This window comes from Lotus japonicus, chromosome 3 (assembly GCF_012489685.1).
Source record: "Lotus japonicus ecotype B-129 chromosome 3, LjGifu_v1.2".
Lineage (NCBI taxonomy): Eukaryota > Viridiplantae > Streptophyta > Magnoliopsida > Fabales > Fabaceae > Lotus > Lotus japonicus.
The window spans coordinates 11,492,188-11,512,888 of NC_080043.1; positions in this window are offsets into that span (position 1 = coordinate 11,492,188).

Here is a 20,701-nt window from a genome sequence, read left to right on the forward strand (position 1 = left end):
CTCTTCCACATCCATCTCAACTGAACCAGTAGCTCCCTTCAATTCCTTCATTCAAGGTATTGTTCAAAGTGAGGCTACTATGAGAACCTTGGTTCAACAGTTCTCTCCCAAGCCTGCATCCACCTCACACACCTTCCTCATAACCCAAACTGGTGAGATCCCTGCTGAAACAGAGAAAGAGGATGATGATGTTCAGATCCTTGTACCGCCTTTCAATGTGAAGCCTCTTCAACAAGTAGCTTCCAACTTTGAAGATCAGCTTCAAGAGGTTCCTGAGACATCCTATGTGTCCCTGTCCAACTACTCTGCAGTCAACTCACAGGATCTGAGTTTCACTTCACCTGAGAAGACTGTTACCTCAAGGCAAAGGCCAGATACTATCTCTGAAGCTGAGCACATGGATGAATCAGATCACTCAGGCGTAGAGAAGGACCACGAGATTGACTCCACTCCTTCAGAGCACATGGATGAATCAAATGCTTCAAGCTCCAATGCTGCCAGAACTCCTCAGCCTGTTCTGACCCTGGCCACCTCCTTCCATCCTCAGAATCTTACTCAACTCATTCAGGAGTTTTCTGAAGAGGCCACCAGAAGACTGAAATGGCTGTATCAGGTAACTGATAATCAGTTTGATGCCTCTCTTGTTGAGGGTCTATGGTCTGCCTTTGAGAGATGGTCAGAAGGCAAAGTTCATGAACTTCAGAAGCAACTTAGCAGGGAGAAACGACTAAGAGTTCATGATGCATCTGAGAGGGCCTATGAGCAAAGGCAGAGAGTGCTGCACAAGGTTTGTGAACCCTTGAGAAGAGCCATGGCTGAACGACCATGTGTTGTCTCTGAATGTACCTCAGAAGATGTCGTGATGCTTTCAGCAGAGGTTGAAGAAGAAAGCTCTGATGGTATAGTCTTTCTAGAAGATGCAGTTGTTCATGAAGTTGAGAAGCAAGGGCCAACTCAAGTTGATACTGTCATGTCTTCAGAAGCTGCAGCTGCTCCTCATACACAAGCTCCAGAAGTTCCTACTTCTGCTCCAGCTCCAGAAGTTGCCATTCTTGCTGCCCAGATTGACAGGATTCAGGATGATCAGCAGAGGTTATTTCAGATGGTTGAGCAACAAGGACGTGTTCAGAATGAGCAAAGCAAGCAAATTCAAGAGTCCTCGAGCAAGATGGAAGCAATCATGAAGTACCTAATGGACAACCTTCCCTCCTCTTCCAAGCCATGAATCCCCCACATCTATCATGCATGCATTTATTCATTATGACTGAATTTATTTCATGTTGACTGTGTTAATTTTTCATTCTCTGATTCAATGCACCGTCCATTTAGTAACTCACATGCGTTTATGATTGATACGTTTTATGCATGTTTTTCTGTTACTTTTCTTCTTTATATTCACTGCGTTCATCTTCCCCTTCACATTCAATCTCATTCTCCTCTATTCTTATCTCTTCTAAATCACAATGACTACTGTCAATTTGATATCTGAACTCAAGACTCTGGTATTCGACCAAGTCTTTCCATGGAGTGTCAATCTATCTTTTTCTCAGATCTCTCACGCTCTTGAGAAGATTGAGTCTCTTCTGAAATGCTGGCTCACTTCTCATCAGACTCACTGTCTTCAGAACCTTCAAGAAGTTCTGAATGACCTCCTCCGTCTGACCACTCGCCGGAAGGACGTTGAAGATCAGCTCCAGGGCATTTGCATGCTTCTGGAATATGAAGAAGATCATGATGAAGCGGATCAAGCGGTTGTCCAGGAGAATGTTGCCTTAAAGGAAGAACTGGCTACTCAGTTAGCCTCAATTGATCAGGACATTCGTCCCCTCCACCTTCAACTTCTCTCCATGAAGAATTCTAGAGCTTTCCTATTTATCTAGGATTAGTCTTCTTCGTTCCTCTCGATTCTTTGTACTTCTTCTCCGTTCAGTAATAATAACATCTCTTATTTGCATTAATTCCTGTTATTGTTATTGTTGGTTTTGTTTTTTTTTCACTCTTTTTGATTATGACAAAAAGGGGGAGTATATAAAATGGTTTTGATAAACTTTTATATTATATAAAACCAATAGAGGAGAACAAGTATCAGTACTTATAGCACATAGATATTGTCAAGCGTCTCAAATAAGGAATACATTTTGTTCATATTCTGAACTAATCTTTCTTCTGACGCCTTTTTACAATTATATATGGACAAGAATCTATGTTATTATGTGATATACGCTAAGTTCTGAACCATCACTTCTGATGAGTATACATCTCTTCAAGCGTAAAATCTGATCACAAAACCAGACTCCGAATCTAGACTATTCACCAATTCATCAAGTCATAGATTCAGGGGGAGACCCTAGCTCAGAATCAGGTGTTAACCCAGATTCAGAAAGAGCATTGCAAACCGTTACACAAGGATAAGTTTAATCTCTGATCCTTCCTTTCCTGTGTATTCAGTTTATTGTGTAAAAATTTTTCATCAAAATACTTGTTTTGTCATCATCAAAAAGGGGGAGATTGTAAGATCAAGGTTTGATCAGTGATTGCATCTCTATGTTTTGATGATTACAATTAAGGTTTGTGATGATGAACAATTGTGGTACCCTAACGTTTGTCTTTTTAAGATGTGACAAACAGGTTCTGAATCTGACCTAAGCCTATTCGTTCAGAAGAAGAAGAACCAAGGGTTACTAAAAAGAGAGCTCATTAATCTACCATGTTCGTTCTGAACAGTGGCAAATACTTTAGAAGCTCTGAAGATGGAAGCTCTCAAGAAGATCTGAAGAACTCAAGTCAGAAGCTCTGAAGACCAGATGTTCCAGTGGAACGGTCCAGAAGCAGAAGACTCAAGTTCTGAAGACCTGCAAGAAGTTGGTTCTGAAGACCCAAGCTATCCTAGCTCTGACGATCAGAAGTTCTGAAGAACTTATTCAGAAGCAGAAGTTGCAAGGTCAGAAGAATCCAAGCTTCAATCTGACGATGATCAGAAGCTTCACCAACGTTCATCTGAAGCTCCTTGATCTCAAGTGAACTGGTGAAAGGACAGGTCGCTTTCACAGTACAACGTCGTACATGTCTCAGTCTGTCCGCCACCTACCATTGTACAGCCTAGCAGTCTGATATCACAGAATTGCCACTCCAACGGATAAAACCCTAGCAACGGCTACATCACAAGTCTAGGAGTATATAAAGGCTGAAGAAAGAAGAAAGAAGCTAAGAAACTTTGCTGAAAATATTCAACACATACGAACCATTCTCTTAGCATTATTTCTTCACTGTTCTTAAACATCTGAGTTTACTATTCGCTTGTTAGAAGCACTTATTGTAAACCCGAAACCTTTTACACACTTTGTAAAGTTCATCAAGAGACCAAGGTTGGTCGGATCTTGAGAGGACTGAATCAAGGCTGATTCAGTATTTAGCTAGTCTTAAGAGGATCGGTAGATCAGCTTCTTAAGAGGATACTAGTGAGAAAATCAGTGTATTGTTAGTCACTTAGCAGGTTGCAAAGTGCAGTTGTAACACTCATTGATTTTAGTGGATTGCCTTCATCAGAAGAAGGAAGAAATCACCTTCACAGGTGGACTGGATTAGCTTGAGCTTTTATCTCAAGTGAACCAGGATAAAATACTTGCGTGCTTTACTTCCTATCATTTAGCACTTAGTTTTATCTTTGAGTTTTGAAAAAGCTTAAAAGTATACCCGTGATTCAAAAACTCTATTCAAACCCCCCCTTTCTAGTGTTTTTCGCACCTTCAGATCTCATCTCCAAGTCCAAAGAAAATTTGTTATGGTATTTGAAGTGAGTAAATTCTTTTAGCTGTAGAATATAGAAGGCTTTGTATCATATTTTATATTTAATCCAGGCTTTTTGATTAAAAGACAAATTTTCAGTGAACTGTGTTTTTGTGTCAGAATAACTTTGCTCTTTTCTTCCAAGTTTATTAGTGGGTGATGCATCATAATATTAGGACAATCTAACTATTAAATGGTAGCTTAATGGTGTATATTATTTGACTTGAAAGCAGGGGCGGAGGCATGAATTTCAGAAATGGGGGACTAAGATATAAAGAAACATAATTTGTAAGAAAATTTCAATTTTATCAAATGAAGAATGTGAAAAAAATAAATAAACATAAACAAAACAAGAATGAAGTAGCAACCCAACCTAAGAAAAAACTCCTTTGTTGTAGGCCAAAACTTAAAGGGGACATTTTACAAACAGTTGGTGTGCATAATTTTTATAACTTTTTTTACAAGCAAAACACAAGAACCACAAATTTAATCTCATATAATTAGACTGATTAACTAGGCTATTAAAACTGGACCGTTGATCAAATTGGTGAGGGAATTGGTTCATCGTTCATTAGATCAATTGTAGTTGAATTGTGGTCTGACCGTTATAGCCGCCCTATAAATTAAATATATCATTTAAAAAAATTATATAGTAGATTACAAAAATTGATATTAAATAATTACCAAATTTTAACTGAGAAGTTAAATTTATATTTACCTTAAATATCACAGATTCAATTTGATTTCAAATAGTTTTAGAGGATTGTTTAAAGTTTAACACAAAAAAATGCTATCAAATGCTTCGTATAAGTTAAAACTATTCTTTTATATTTTTTATTACTATGTTGGAAAGAGTTGCAACTCTAATGTCAAAAAAAGTGCAACCCAGTAGCTTTTACGTCTAATAAAAAAGGCTCATATGTAACAAAACCCTAATATCTATTTCTAATTTCAATTGTTAGTGGATAACACAGAGGTTCAAAAGAATATCTACTGAATCTGAAAGAAAAACGCAAACAACATAGAGATCACCCCGTCCTCTCATTTCAACCATCCCCTCCCTCCTCTCCTTCTCAAGTCTCACACTGCTTCAACTTTTTTTCTTGAGACATTCCTAAAATTCACGGGTGACTAAGCATGGACAAGTCACCCCTGTGCCTCTGCCACTGCTTCAAAGTGAATTATGTCATGGAAAATCTCTCTTCACTTCCATGTATGTAATTTATGGCTTATGCTCCATAAACTAATCTTAGTGTAACATTTAAAATTATGTGTTGTACGACGACTAGAGAACTATTAATATATTCGCATACAAATAATTTCATGTTAAAACTAACATAAAAATTAATTTTAATATCATTTCCGTACTTTTTTTAGTTTTTAAAACCAACTTTAGATGTAAATATATTTAACTGTTTGATAATTTGATTATAAAAATATTTGTGCGAAGATTAAAAAATATTAGTACAGATATAATTTATATTTATTTATGTTTAAAGAATTAAAAGTTCATACAAGGGGAACAAGCATGAAAAATTTAATAGAGAAATAAGTTTTGATATAATTTCTACACTATACAACACAATATCATGTTTTTATTTTTGTGCAACTCTCAATTTGATGATAAATTTTTTTGTGCAGAGATTAGAAAACATTAGTACATATATAATTTATATTTATTTATGTTTAAAGAATTAAAAATTCATACGAGGGGAACGAGCATAGAGAAATAAGCTTTGATATAATTTCTATGCAACATCTTGAATCTAAAAAAAGTCTTAATGATAGTTTATTTTTTTGGCCACTTTATATTAGTTAATTCAGTATATGCTTACAAAGCACTAGAATTGAGTGTCTGAATTTATGTTCTTTAAATATCTACATCTTTATTATGATTGTTCTTACATTCTTAGTAACTTAAATTTTTTATAATTTAAAATATTGATTGATGTTTCAAATATAATAGACAAATTCCCCGTGCAACGCGCGAGTAAAAAACACTAGTATATTAGAAAAGAAGAACTGTCATCAGATCAATTTGATGATGTGTCACTCCCAGGTTAATTCTCAGCCCACTTTGATGAGGTGTCACTCTCAGATTAATTCTTATTTGAGCTTCTCTTCTGTTGACACGTGTCACACCTTAATTACTAAATAAAATCTTGACATATTTTATTTCAAAATCAAATCAATATTGACCTATTTTGATTTAAAACCAAATCATCCAAAAAAGATTTGCCCTAATTATCTAAGATTTACCTAACAATTCGAAAAACCGAAAATTTATTCTGAATTAAATAAAAATCCGAAAATTCAATAAAAATATCATAAAATTTAATTAATACTCTAAAAATAAACTTTTTCTTCACCTAAAATTTATTTCCATAACAAATCTTGAAACCGATTTTTTAAAGGTAATTTTAAATATGAGAAATTTTTTCATAAAATATTAAAATTTTAAAAGATTTGCCATAATTATCTAAGATTTACCTAGATTAAATAAAAAACTAAAAATTCAATAAAAATATCATTATAATTAATTAATAAAAACTACCAAATCACAATAAAAACTTATAAAATCCTTAATTAAATAAAAATCCGAAAACTCAATAAAAATAACATAAAATTTAATTAATACTTTAAAATAAATTTTTTCTTCACCTAAAATTTATTTCCATAACAAATCTTGAAATCGATTTTTTAAAGGTAATTTTAAATCTGAGTAACTTTTTCATAAAATTTTAAAAGATTTGCCTTAATTATCTAAGATTTACCTAGATTACTCCTTACTAATACTGCATCAGCCATCTCCTCCCCTATATGTCTCTACTGTGAACCGATTGACATGGAGGAAAAATGAGGAAGATCACTCGAGTATGCAACTTGAAAGTCACATGTTAGGATGTAGTAGAAGGGTAAATTACTTAGGGATTGTTAGGTTAGTTAGAGGTTAATAATGTATTCTTGCCTTTTCAAATTTTCAGAGAAAATTGAATTTTTTTTCTTATACAGATTAATTGATAATGGTTTATGATTTGATTAGGTGATGTTTGTTTAGGTAGTGCATGACGTAACTTTCTTCTTTATTATAAGAAAAAATCTTTAGCTAATCTTGGGTTAATTGTTACTTAATTGTTTTTCCCTTTGAGATCACTTAATGGTTCTTATTATGGGATCAATTGATAAATGACATAAGGGTCTTTAATTTGTAAAGAAAAAGCTTCCATATCAATGTTTGATTGCTCTTTTTTTCAGATCCTACTAATTCTCTTCGTCTTAAAATGTTTGCTCAGTTTTTTATTTAATTTGGTATTTCTTAAAATTCTTTTTATCAGGTACTTCAAGTAGTTTCCATATCCTGATGAAAAGCATATAAAAGATTTGGGCTATGAGCTGGGTTCAATCATTTGCAAGTCAAGTTTTAGTTTCAAAAGAGAGTATGTAATGTACTGTGTGGAATTTGTGAGGGTTTGTGGATAATTTATAGAAAAGCGGTGGTGATAGTGGTAGAAAAATCTTAAAGAGATTTTGATGTAAGTGGAGCATAAACTTGATTTTTTTCCTTATGGGATTGCACTTTTAATCCTTATCCTCATCAGTCACGTTCTCATGTGGGTTTGTACCTTTCGAGGCATGTGTTTACTCATGGACAGCTGTATGTTGCTCTCTCAAGGGTGAAATCTAGAAAAAGGACTGAAGGTGCTCATTGCAGATGAACAAGGGGTAGTTTCAAACTCCACGCGCAGTGTTGTCTACCAAGAAGTTTTTGAGAACATATGAGTGGAAACGAACACGCATAATTGCGTTCACTGTAGATTAACTCAGCTATTGTTTATTATAGCCACCATTAAACCATCCCCTTATATGTTTTACAGTATTTGAGATTTCGTTAACCAATCTTTTTATTAGTTAATGAATTGCACGAATTTCAATCTATGCAACAAGGATTTCAATTTAAGACTTTTTGACCACTTTGCTTAGCATTACAGACTCTTCTATTTCATCTGCTGTTTAATATAATTTTAATAATCAAGGAATTGATTGATGTATCAAATACAATAGACATATTCCCCGTGTAACGCAAGGGTAAGAAAAATACAATACACAAATTCCCCGTGCAACGCACGGGTAAAAAACACTAGTTAATCCAGAATTATTGAATTAAATTTACAAGTGTCAGTTTCTAGCTCATACATTGACTAGTCAAGATTTTAAATTAAGAGATAGAGCTGAATTTAATTGAGGAAAATGAATTTTGAATATTGATCCAAAATAAAACCAATTAAACTTTAAGATTTTTAAGTAAATCCTTAAAGAAAGTACAATTCCCAAATAAGCCCTCAAACTTTGAGTAATCAGATTCAAGTACTCAAACAACCTCATTATAGTAAAAGGTCCTTATACTTTTGGTGAAATTACTTTTCAAACCCAAACTTTATAAAAGTAAGAAGTAGTCCTATGGTTCCCATTTTCCAAATAAAGTTCTCTAACTTTTTTGTAAATCTTAATTTCAACCGAAAGTTTCTACAATTCATAGTTTCAATCCAAAACCACATTTTTAAGTATCAAAAATCCGAATACAACTTAATCAACTCAAGCATTAACGCATGACAAGTATCAACAAGTAAAATAGTTCAAAAAACTCAGATAGGCCCTTGGCCCTGCACCTTTTATTCACAAACCATTTTAGCTTTTTTCATAAATCACTTCTTAGGCTATTTTTAACACTTAAAAAGATAAATCCAAGCTCAAAACAAAAATTGAAAAGTCTCAGACCCATTAATTAACCATACATGGCCAAGCATAAACACATGAAAATATGGATTTTTTCTCACTTAAAACTTAACAATGAGAAGTAAAGAAATAGCACAAGAAATGGGGGTTTAAATTGTCTTTTTATTAAACTTAGTTTTTGATCAAACAATGATATTAGTTTTAAAACTTTTTCATAAACGTTTGGTTGACCCCCAAAACGATAGGACTACGTCCAGTCCTTGGCTTTACCAAGATTTCACTATCCACAAAGTATGAAGGACTTCTCATCTACAAGTATTCTCAAGGACTTATCCTAACCAAGTATTATCAATGACTTCTCTTTAACCAAGTATTCTCACGACTTCTCCTACAACATTTTTCAAGATTGTTTGTTTGTACATAGTTCTTTTCTCACAAAAGTGATAGTAAAAAATTATGAGCACAGGAACTACAAAAAATTTGTATATGATATGATTCTATGAAATACTCTGAGTTCTAGATCTATAGAGATTAAGATACAAAGATTTGACTCTTAAGAATTTTTCTCTAGACAGTATGAGGGCTTTTTCACTTTTTGCTTGATGAAGATTTTGAATCAGATAAAAGATTCTTGCGTTAGTAGTTCTTATCTCTGAAAATCTTCACGTCCTTCTTTTATACTTCAAGTGCTTCTAGGGTTTGTTGAGAGCCGTTGGAGCGTGTAGAACATATCAAGTTCTAGCCGTTTGATCAAACAACCCTTTCGTCAGGTGCATTAAATGCATTGTACCCTTTGACTGAAACTTGTTACTACAAAATGTATCTTGTCAGCCGGTAGGTAGCACTTCAGCTTTGTTCCATTTATTTAGAAAGAGAAAGAGAAAACTTGATTGTGACAACAATGTACTTGTTTCCTTAGTCAGTGTGCTTTGTATAGTATCACGTGATCCTTTTGCACTTGACTTTCTCTCCAAGAATATCAGATATTTTCCGATATAAAGATGACGCTCAATCTTTGGACAACATTTTCATTGATCAGCTTGAGATAAACGTTGGATGCATTAAGTCAGTGAGGTCTTCTCTTGGGCAAACAGTCTAATAGATTTGACTGTTGTTCTCTTGTGTAGATTGTCTTGCAGCTTTGACATTTCTTCTTTTGTACAGACTATCTTGTTGCTTTGTCCAGCATGTATCATCAGACAGTAGAGCACGTTAACCATAAGTGATATTTCCTGAAATATAATTCACATGAAATTTTTAACCATTATACTTATATCCTTGAAATTGTTATCATTCAAAATATAATAAAGGATATAGATAGCGTTTGAACTTAACATGTTTCCTAAGGCATAGATCTAACATCAATCAAACCCCTAACTTTTAAAAAGAGATTTTCAACCACAAACACACAACATACGTCACATCCTCAATATGAAAAGGAAAAAAGATGACATTTTTCTTTCAAACAAAAAAGCATACAAGGTAAAAAAAAGAATTAAGTTTTCAAATCACTGTTGAACTAAAAAACACTTTTCAAAGACTCAACATTTAAGCATAAAAAACATATCAAAGGATAGATCAAGATATTCTCTACAACTTTAATGAAGAGTTTAAATCCAAAATCCAAAAATCACTTTTCTTAAGGAAAACAACTTTAAAGAAAACAAAATTGCACAAAGCATAGATCTAAGCATGATGATAAACATATCGAAAACTTTTATTTCAAAAGTCAAACTTTGTAAATATCTAACACAAACACATTTTTCTCAATCCATTTTCCACATCTCCATGAAGCACAATGCTAGATCTATAAGTTTAGTAAATAGTAAGGTTTGAAACTCAACTTAAAACAAACCTAAGAACTTAAAACTCGAACTTAAACCATGAAAATTATATCAAAAAGAAGAGGAGAAATGGGTCTACCTCTTTAGTAATGATCTGTGTAAAGTTCAAACGTTAGATTCATCAATCTCTAATCTTTTGTTTTGAGTAACAACAACGTTCTTTTCACAAAATTCACAAATTTCTCTAAAGATATTATGTTTTGACATTTCAGGGAACTCAACGTCTATACTCCCCATTGTCAAAGAAGCCAATAAAAAGGAAAAAGGTGATTTACCGTCCATATATCCTATGACCCTTAAAGCACGAGTATGGTTTAAAGCTTACATTGTCTAGAGATAAATTGACCAGTCAATAAAAAGGACCGTTACACTGAATTGAAGAATCAAGTAAGGTTCATTGAGGAAGCTGAAGCAAGTCTTAAGTTACAAGTTGCTCGAGGAAAGAGAATTTATCACGTGAGCTATAAAGAAGCAAGTTTCACAAAGAAGAAAGGTCGGAAGAACAACGTTGTCATTTCAAGTCAAATCAGACAGCTACCAACCAACCCTATAACTATCACTCAAAAGGGAAAGAACCACTGCTCGAGAAATCTCACCTAACATTCGTATCACCTTTTTGAATATCTTCTCTGCAGCAAGTACAATAACGGACAAGAGCATTAAATTCAAAGCAAGTGACAGTTTGTAACTTGCAAGAGCGGCGGACGATCAAGCCACAAAGAGATACAACATCCAACTATCTTCAATAAGGAGTATAAGGAAGCCTAAAGTAATGGTGAATACAAAAATTCTTTCAATCTTCTAAGCATTCAAGCAACAAACCAAAAATTCAAAATCAAATTCATTGAGAATTAGAGCACCTAAGAGTCGAATTCTCTCTCTGAATTATTTTTGAGGCTATCAGTGTCAAATCTCATACACTTGTAAAAGAGTAAATTGTTCTTAATCTTTCTACATCGCTCTTTAACAAGAGATCCAAAGTAAAAGCAAAATTCTTTAGGATTTAGGAGAAGTCATGTATGCTAGTTGTTAGGAGAAGTCCTGTGAATATTCGTTGGGAGAAGTCATGTCGAATATTTGTTGGGAGAAGTCCTTTTGAATACTTATTTAGTTGAAAATCTTAGTGGATACCAATGCCCGGACATAGCCCACTGATAAGTGCCATATTTTTCTAGTTTTCATACGCAATTTAGGCACTTATCTTAAGTAATTCATGAGAAATTCGTATTAGTTCTCCTCATTTTGATTGAAACTTGTTAATTGATTGAGGATTAAGTTCAAATGTGTTTAATGATTGATTATATTCTCAAATTATGATGTAGGATTGAAGTTCTCAAGGAAAAATGCATATTTTCATGAGACTTGAAGATTTTTTGGATCAGCAGGGCGCCCAACGGGTTGCAGTGGCCGCCCAGCGGCCATGGTAATTAGCAGAAACCCATCAGTGAAGTAACTGGGCGCCCAACGCCAAAAAAAGGCCGCTTAGCGCTCTTCACATATGTTGAATCACACTATAAAAGGATTTCTTCAGTTTTAAACCAGGGAACTCGTTTTTGAAAAGAAAGAACAAAGGAAAAACAGAGAGAGCTCAACCCAAGGAGGACAGGAAGGAGCTTTGACGCCGGTTGATCATCCGTTGCGCTGGAGATACGTTGAGGACGTTGCCGATCATCATCTTCTTCATAGTTTCTCTTTTGTAAGCCCATATAGCATCTATGTCTATGGATAGCTAAAGCTTTCTTGTTGGGATTGGTTGTAGCCTTTGGGCTTTGATGTATCAATGTAACACCCCGATTTCGGTGGCGTCACTTTAGTAACCAAAAGTAAACTTAATGCAGAAAAACGTAAATATTTTTTTTCGATCATAACTAAGACAAGACTGAATTAAATAAAACCCAACAATAACGATAAACAGAACTAATATATAATATATAGAACAGCCCCCGCTGTAAGTAGCTAGCCACGTCACGAGTAAACCTCCAGTGACGGGAAATAAGAAAAGTAGCGCCCGTAGACAATATGTACAAACCAAATGAAAAGGGTGAAGTGTCCGCAACACCATCCCTCAAAACTGAGAATAAGCTGGCCCATCGGCTTGAAACAAGACCTCCTAAGTCCAACTAACTCTCTGTGATTCCCGTAAGGGAACCACACAAAAAGCTATCGGCGGGAAACTACCCTGTTCCCAAAGAAAACAGAGGATGTTCAGAGCTAAGACTCTACTCCTACACTAATCCCATCTCGAGGAGCTCACACCAGCACTAAAACCTACGTGCTAGCATGATCATCGTCTGAACCTGATTTCAGAACGACCTAATCTTTGTACACCATCCGTCCTCCTCTCGCTACCGCGCTGCGCTCCTGTTCCAGCATCTCAACCCTAATTCCCCCCGAAGGGTGAACCGTCGCGAACCAGCCCGCCAAAGACATCTGACAATGGGCGTTTGTCCGCCAAAGCACACACAGAAGACGCGAGGGTCAACTCCAAAGAATTATGTAAATAATAACACGGATAGATACAGATAATATAATAGCCACTTAGGCTTATAGCTAGGGATAACCTCCTAGGGTTGCATATTCCATAATGAACATAACAACAATAATAACAATTAACATGATCCAAATAGGATTAACAAATAACAATCACATTCGACAACTAAATTAGTATGCATGTTGCATGATATGCAATGCAGGTTAACCCAGTCAACCAATATGCATTCCGGAACGGATGGACATCAACGGATCAGCCCTAGCACCAGCCACGGTGGGACCATTTCGGCCCGCGTGCCTCTTACTCCAACGACATCGGTAGTCATATCAGCATAAAACCCGAAGGCCTGCCATTTCGGTCTGCTACTAAGAGTCACCTAACAGCGCTCTTACGCGGAAATCCTGGTCTTATAACCAATTTTGGAATCCGCCGTGGTCCGGTATCTCGCCGTGTTTAAACCACTTAATGAGTGCATGCAATGCAGTGATTAGCCAAACAACGTCTCCGACCTCACTCGACACGTCGCCACGTGTTCTAGCTAAATTAATGTCTCTAAAAGCTTACCCTAAGGTAAAGTCGATTCTGCGACAAAAGACACTTCTTCATATCAACATAGTAACTCATGATGATCTCCAAATCATCCGACTCATCTCAATCCGATGGTCACAACTGCTCAACGAGCACAGAGTATTACACTCTCGGAAACTAACGGTTTCCCGGACTTATCCCCAGGATAGCCCAACAACACATAGCTGCTCCAACAGCACAAGAGTATCGACATACTCAACACTTCTCAACTTCCTCAACGATTGGATCCGACGACACTTCTCGTTTTCCAAAAACTAAGATTTGCATCCGAAGCTTCCTTTCGAGTTTATTATCTTTATTTAAAGATTTAGGGGTTGTTTAATGTCTTATGAGTTTTCTTTTCAAAATAATATCCTTTTTAGTCTTATCGCAAATCCTATAAGTTCTCGGGATCTTCTAATCCCCAAATGACTCCAGAGAATGTCTCGATCCATAAACATCATAACAAGGCCCGAATCTCATTCATCCTATCAAACTTTCTCAAAACTCTCAAAATAAAATCGGCATGACCTGCCCGCTATTCTCACTTTTCAGAAACTCAGATTTCATTGCAGAAGCATAATCAAACTCATCACAATCAATCAACATGTCATATATCAACATATTAAGCCATAACCACATAGCACTTAGCATATAAGGCATGAACCACACATCCTAAATTACCCAATTAGCACTTAGCATGTAATTCACTCTCAAAAACATTCAGTAGATGAATCATCTACATTGTCAGCCGAAGCCTCAGAAAACGTTTTTCCAATCAAACACAAGCAAGTGCATAAACAGTAAACAATGTCGACAGCATCGACCCTAAGCATTAGATAGAGATTCAGTGAGAAGCCCTCACCTGAAGATTCTCCATAGTTACCTCCTAAAGCTCCTTCACAATCAAAGCCTTGCTCAGCTGGAAATTCCTCAAAATCACCTTTAGAGCAAAACCACAGAAATACTATCAGAATCTATCGGAAACTAAGCTATCGATACTTACTAAGGTTACTCGAAGTAGTACATACTCCGAGATACGATAATCTAGCGCGAAAGGACAAGTTTTCGAAAAAGGAAATTTTCCTCCTCCCCCCTAATAGGCTCGGCCACTTTTGGTAATTGGGGACTCGATTTTTCTTCGATCAAACTTGGTTCCTATGCTATCATTAGCCGTAACTAAGGGTATTCTGAACTCGGAAAAATTATCGGATCAAAAACTGTCGCAGGGGTATTTTGGTCATGATTTTTAACTTAGAAATTTCAAAAACTGAAATCCCAAAAACCAATTTTGACAGGGACGTCACCAACGACGTTTATGACAACTAATCCTACTAGCACTAAGCTAAGGCGATAGTTTTCAGCCTAAAGGTTGAAGCTTTACTTCAAAAACTCCAAAAATGGGTATTTTAGGCTAAAATTGATTCCGGCGGAATTCCGGCGACATAACGGAAAATCTAACCCGGCAGAAGTGATCTTGGGCACATAAGGAAGAGGTTTAGAATCAGAAATGAAATATTCAGGATAGTTTTGCAAAAATCTCAAAACTATCAGCTCAGAAAAGTCTACAGAAAAGCTATGGAAAAAGCGATCAGAGGTAAGGATTAGCGACTATACCTCGAAACCTTGAAGCAGCAACTAACGGATCAACGATCAAGCAAGTAATGAAGAAAACTCTTCTTCCTTCTTCCTTGTTGAAGCTTGCGGCCTTGGAGAGAAAAATGGAGGAGTTTTGTGTTTTTTTCTCACTTGCCTGCTATATATAGAAGATGGAAATTCGCGGGAAAATGAAAGTTTCGCGAATCTGATTTTTCCGGCGTCATTCTCCGTGAATTCTAAGATACGTTTTGGCAAAAGAATTCCAAAACTAAAATGAGGTCTCCTTGTATTTTTGGCAACTAATGCAAAGTCGGTGTAAAACTATTTTTACCCGATAAGTTGCTTTTTGCGTCGAATGTCGGAATGGAAAACTTTCTTCTGAAGAAAGATTGAAATCATCAAGAGAAATGGGTGTACGCGTGTGGAATCTTCATTTGATGCTCTGAATAGAAGAATTCCTCATAGTCGGGTGATTCTAGGGTTTTGAAATACCAGGGTTTCGTTTTCGGCAAACTTCCGACGATTGGAATCGGACGTTCGTAGATCCTAGAGTTTCGCCACGAAACGATTGTTATATATGGAAAAAGAGAAGTTCTAACATTTCTCTGAAGATTTTTGGAATTAACTTCCATCGTGCCTAAAAGTGAAAACTAGCTATATACTAGGGTTTCTGGCCTAGGTTTAAGCGTGTAACGATCGTCCTATAACTTTTATCGATCATGATGCAATCCTTAGACTTTTCCCGAACTTTCTCCTTCATAAATATATTTCATTTAATAAACTTTTGTTCAGGTTTCCCTTCACATTACATCAACCCTAATTGTGAATAAGAAGTTTATTCACTTAGCCTAAGCTTAAAATCTTGGGTCTTACAATCAACTTTGATTTCTATATATAAATCTTGTTTCTATGAATGGTTTCCATGATTTTACCCTTTTCCTAATGCTTGTTTTGGCTTGATCACCTAGAACATGAACATGGATTTGATAAGTATAGTGAGAACTAGCTAATTGAATCTGACCTAGGTAAATATCATCTAATGAATCTAAGATCTAGAGATAGAATTAGATCCTTAGTCAAACCAACATCCATGCTTAATGCTTCTTGCTTTGTTAATCAATCTAAAACTTTTTAATCAATCTTGATTTTTTTCCTCTTTTGTAACAACTCTCAATCTAAAATGATCTATTTAATAAGTTTAAAAAAAATCTATTTAATATAGAAATGGATACTACAAATCATGTTAGAGTAATCAATACGAAAAAAAAAGCATAATACAATTATCCTAACAGTAATTCTCTACTCGTAGGATATGAATTTTTAGAATTTATATCTTAAATTTCTACTAGGGTAGTTCTGAAATCGTAGGTTATGAATCCTTTAGATTTATATTTTAAAAGTTATACTTCTAGACTCCTAGACTGTGAATCTTCTGGATTCATATTTTAAACAAATTCAACTAAGGTACTTGTGGATTCGTTGGGAATGAATCTTCAAGATTCATTTTAATTAACAATTTCAATACAGTACTTCTGGACACGTAGGCTATGAATCTTTAGAATTCATATTTAAAAATTGCACTACGGTACAGTACTTATGAACTCGTAGGTTATGAATCAATATAAATCTTCCATGTGGATACTTACTCGTTTGAAAGAAAAGTGAATGACTTAGAAATTCTGAAGAGAACTACCGTGAGAGTAAGCAAGGAAATAAGGAGAAGAGAGGAATTAGAGATAGAGAAATAGTGTGATGAGTATAGAACAAGTATACATATAGACTTGTGACTCCTAACTCCTAACCCTAATGTGCATCTAAGTATTCATATCAAGCATAACATATTTTATCAGTCATATTATTTCATTATTTCTTTGGTGTGTCACTTATTTCTAAGGAATTGGAATTGAAAGTTATGTTCATACTTAAAAATCTCATGATCTCCTAGTTTTCAATATTTTTATTTTTATGTTTCCTAGTTGTTTCCACTCCTAATAATGATTCATAAACACCGGAATAGTGTAGACATAAAAAGCACCACTTTTTTTGCGGATTTTACTTCGGATTTTCCTACGGATTTTGCATCAAATATAGAGGCTACTATTTTGCGGCGGTTTAAATCGCTGAAAAGTTATTTCTTGCGAAAATAGAACTTTCTTGCAAATTTTCTTATCAAGTTTTCCTTCAAATATTTCCGAAGAAAATATGCTGGAAAATCCACAGGAAATGAGGTGTTTTTTTATATCCTACTGTAGGGGTATTTATGAATCATTATTGTTCCACTCCTGGATGAACTTAATAAAAAATATTCCATGATCGAGCGCGGTGGAAGACTTTGAGATAAACACAAAAATAATTAAAATCTTTCACCATCCTCATGAAATCCTTTAAAATTGAATAATATTTTATAGAGTAAAATAGACTTACCTACTCCACATTTGAGAAAAAACACTTAAGGCTTAATTCCAGTTTGGGTCCCTGATGTTTCACAAATGTGCGGTCTGCACCCCCTGTGTTTAAAAGGTGCGGTCAAGGTCCCTCATCTATCTAAAACGGTCTAACGATGCCCTTCCGTTAACTTCCGCTAGGTTCCATCTGTTGACTAAACGGAAGTGTTACTTATTTAATTGGTGACGGAAATAATCCGTCACAAAACCCTTCAGCTCTCACAACATCATCTTATTCATTTTTCTTTACCCTTTCTTTGCAACCCAACACACCATGGCAGCACCTTTCTCCTTTATTCATCACCCTCATCATACTACTTCTTCTTCCTTCCTGGGCTGAACCACCACTTCCACGACTGCAACAACCACCGTTGGCCACAACCACGAAGCTCTACCCCTGCAAATGGTCCAACGACCACCACCGGAGTCGCGACCACCACCTATCAATCGCGTGCTCCTCCCCTTGTCCCAGCAAACACCAACGCTCCAAAACCACCTCCGGATTCGAAGAAAATCAACACAAAACTAAGGATATGAAACCCTAGTCGTCGCCACCTTCTTGTCCCAATTCTAGCGTCGTCCGACCTCCAATGGCAAAGTCAACACAACAGTTAGACTCCCCTTGAAGCCAGCTTCAAAACCCCTCAACCAATTTGATGATCGACCGTCGTTACTCCGGCGACCGTCGCCGCTGCCACCAGCGTATTCTCCGGCGAGCATCGTTCTAAAAATCAAGGGCAGGTTATGGAATCTTTCGACCTCCTCTTCCCAAATCCAAAGTCAGATCATTGTTTAGAGGTGATTCTCTTTGTCAATTTTTAATTCCCCTTTCAAAACTCTAAATTTCTCCTCTTGTCCACCTTCAAATTTCATACTGAGTTATGTGGAAAAAGTTTGGAGGTTTTTGATCTAGCACAGATGAGGTCGTGGAACTGCTGAGGACAAGGTTTAACAATTTCACTTTCTTTATGTATGAATGGGTTTCTAACCCATGGCTGTGTTTGGGTTGTCTTTGAGCGGCGTGCGTGTTTTCTGCACTTCTTCTGTGTCTGCTCTGGCTTAAAAATTGGAACAATTACTGTATGTAAAAATTCTGCAGGTGATTGCTTCAAGGGTGGAATTGGGTGGTTGAAGGTTTTTTCCATTCCTTGGTACCAGTCGGGTCTGTTCCTTCAAGTTATTAGCTTTGTGGTTATGTTTTGACCATGGTTTTTTTTGTTGTAATTTTGGAACATTTGTTCTCTGTTTCTACTGGTTTTGCTATTGCATGCAGTGGTTTTTCTTTTAACTTCCCTCTCTTTGTATTCTTTTCTCTATTCTTTTGGTTGTGACGGATTATTTCCGTCACCAATTAGTAGCTTATATTTTATGAATTAAATAAGTGACACGTCAGCAATTCCGTTTGGTCAACTGACAGAGATGGACGGAAGGGCTTCATTAGACCGTTTTAGATAGATGAGGGACCTTGACCACATGTTTTAAACACAGGGGGTGCAGACCGTACATTTGTGAAACATCAGGGACCCAAACTGGAATTAAGCCAACACTTAAACTCATTCTTAGTTAAAACATGCACTCCCCCATTTACTAACCACACTTAACTAAAATAATACATTTTAAACCCAATTAATGTTGTCCCAAGCCCCATATTTTACTGTTTCTATTAAATAATGTCAATCCAAAATAACAAAGGAAGAAAACAAAAAATAAACCTTGGCCTAAGATGAAGATGCAGCGCCAAAAAAGGAAGATGGAAAGAGAGGAGAAAGAGGGAAACAACGGCTGGTCATGGTTGCTTGAAGGAGGTTCGCGACGTGGTGGTTTCAGGTGTGACTCCAGGGGCTTCTGGTGCGACTTTGATGCATGCTGGTGGTGTATTCTGGTGGTTCAGAGAAGACGGTGTTGGAGAAAAAGGGGAAGAGAGAGTTGGGGTCGAAGAAAATCTTGACTTGGACAGCGTGGTGGTCTCATGGTGGCAACAGTGTGGTTTGACACGACAGCAACAATTGCGGTTTCCGGAGAGAGAGAGCGGTGAGAAAACGGGATGATGAGCTAGCAGAGGTTCTATTTTATTTTTTTACTTGGTTTTGATCCGGTATTAGTTAGAAAAAAAGACATTAATCATGGTTTAAGTGGGGTGTAGTGCATATTTTAGCTAAGAAAAAGGTTAAGTGTTTTTATGAAAAACCTGGAGGGGGTAAGGCTTCGTTTGGATTGGGGTTAGGGGATAGAGTGGAATAGAATGGAGGGAAGGGAGGAAGAAGCCCCTTGCTTGGATATTTGAAAGTGAATGGAACGGGATGAAACTTGTAGTTTACATTCCATCATATACCACTTAATTTCTTCATTTTTAATATTCTCCAAATTTGGGGTGAATGGGATGGAACAAAAAGGGACTGAATCATTAACATCATAAAATAATAGGGTTACCCTCACTAAAACTCTTGATCTGGCTATTTTTGGGTTATTCCTTCAATTTAATTTGCTCTACGTGTCTCCTTGATTTGCTACTGTCCTTTTTTCTTCTCAATCTTCACATGTGCTTTCACCGCTTGTATGCATCGGATTGGGATCCTCTCCAGCCCAAAATCCTCTCCAGCCTCTACGACTCATTTATAGCCATAGATCAAAATAATTAATGGTTGAGATGTGTTGAGGTGAAAAAAATAATTTAAACACTAAATTTTTTTAAGTGTGATATACACTGCTGGACCCTCCAACGGCTGGAGAGGATCCAAATCCGCATCGGATTCAGATGCAATGGAGGGTAATTTATTGGATAAAAAAAGTTATGGTAATTGTTTGAATCAATTTGTGCTTTCACCATAAGAGTTTTTTTTTTCCATGGAGTAGCAAACTTGATTCATTTGCATCACTAACTGTGCATCAAAACTTGATTCATCTCACAGCGGGCAATTATTGGTTAAACTAGCAAATTTCAATTACAAGAAGACTTTTATAATGAAGGTAATTTTTTTTAGGAATGATAAAAATTTGAATTATTCCATTATGCCACTATCCAAAAAATAGAGAAGTAAAATTGTACCACTTCATCATAAAGTGTCCAAACTAATGTAAAGGGATTTTCACTCAGTTCCATTTCATTTTATTTCATTATGTTATGTTTTATTTTGTTCCGCTCCATTATCAATCTAAAGAAAACCTAAGATAACGTTTGGTAGACAGGTGAGATGAGAACGGAACAGAACATATGAGTTTAGTTCTGTGTTCGTCAT